This window comes from Pterocles gutturalis, unplaced genomic scaffold, assembly GCF_000699245.1.
Source record: "Pterocles gutturalis isolate BGI_N339 unplaced genomic scaffold, ASM69924v1 scaffold5920, whole genome shotgun sequence".
Classification (NCBI taxonomy): Eukaryota; Metazoa; Chordata; class Aves; order Pterocliformes; family Pteroclidae; genus Pterocles; species Pterocles gutturalis.
The window spans coordinates 1-1,048 of NW_010140666.1; the positions used below are offsets into that span (position 1 = coordinate 1).

At 46.9% G+C, this 1,048-nt stretch overlaps 1 protein-coding gene across 1 annotated transcript in view; it reads left to right on the plus strand.

The window, feature by feature from the left end:
- Positions 1 to 6: 6 nt before the first annotated feature.
- The window catches only part of ATP8A2 (ATPase, aminophospholipid transporter, class I, type 8A, member 2), a gene marked incomplete at its 3' end in the record, with an annotated part of 199,975 nt that continues 198,933 nt past the window's right edge, over positions 7 to 1,048 (plus strand). The window contains exon 1 of the mRNA XM_010083758.1: positions 7 to 99. The remainder of the gene's footprint in view (positions 100 to 1,048) is intronic.

A 1,048-nucleotide genomic window follows, 5' to 3' on the forward strand; every position in this document is an offset into this window, starting at 1 on the left:
GTCTGGAGCCACGTCCTCGGCGGATCTGGACGAGGCACCAGCCCGCACCATTTACTTGAACCAGCCCCAGCAGAGCAAGTTCCGCGACAACTGGGTCAGGTACGGAGCAATCCCCGCTTCTCCCCTGCCAGGCGGCAGCCTGCACACCCCGCAGCCCTGGGTAGGGAGGGCTCTGGTCTCTATCCCTGCCTCCCATCGCTGCCCAGTCGTGGTTTCAGCACAGTAAGTTGCAGCTCTGCCGAGGCAGCCGGTTTTGTTGGCTGCAGTGGGCAGCAGGGTCTGGCTAGCAGTACTGGGGAGAGGCAAGAGGGAGGGATCCAGCAACAGCAGGGGATAAGTTTCTTGTATGAACAGCAGGGAGAGCAGGGAACTCATAGAGCTGAATGGGTAAGATGTGTGGGAAGGCCTTCACTTCAGTAAGGCCACTGAATTTTGGAGTAATAGGACCTAATCTGGTACTCCTCGACACAGTGGCTAACCCATGAAAATTTAGTGTGAGATTTGGATAGAATCCACTTTGGAAACTTAATGGAGCCTTCTCTTAAAAAGTAGCATCCAGTTGTAAGAATAACTAGACTAAGTATATAGACTAAGTATAGGAAGGAAGAAAAGAAAAAAGTAAGCCTAATGGGACAAGAGTAACTGTAGAGTTTACAGACTCACCTCCCTGTGTGTATAAGGCTATAGTCCACTTGTGTTCTTGAATTGAACATCAGAGGGAATTTTCTTTGGCAAGTTAGAGCCTTTCATTGTAGAGGTTTGTGTTTAAGACTTTTATTGTTATGATTAATGCTATGCTATTGCAGTTTGGAAACAGAAGTAATGTGCACCGAAACATGGAGCATGAGGATGCTTAACATAAGCAAGTTGTGGTGGTGCTTGCCTTGCTTGCCCTGGGTTAGCTAGGTGAACAGATGGCTCTTTTCATGACTAAAGAGGAGTATTATTTAGCAGGCTTCTGTTTGTTAATGCAGATGTTTGGGCTATTGTTCAAACAACAGTTTATACAATGAATGCCTTTATGAAAAGAGGAATTTTATATCCTGCT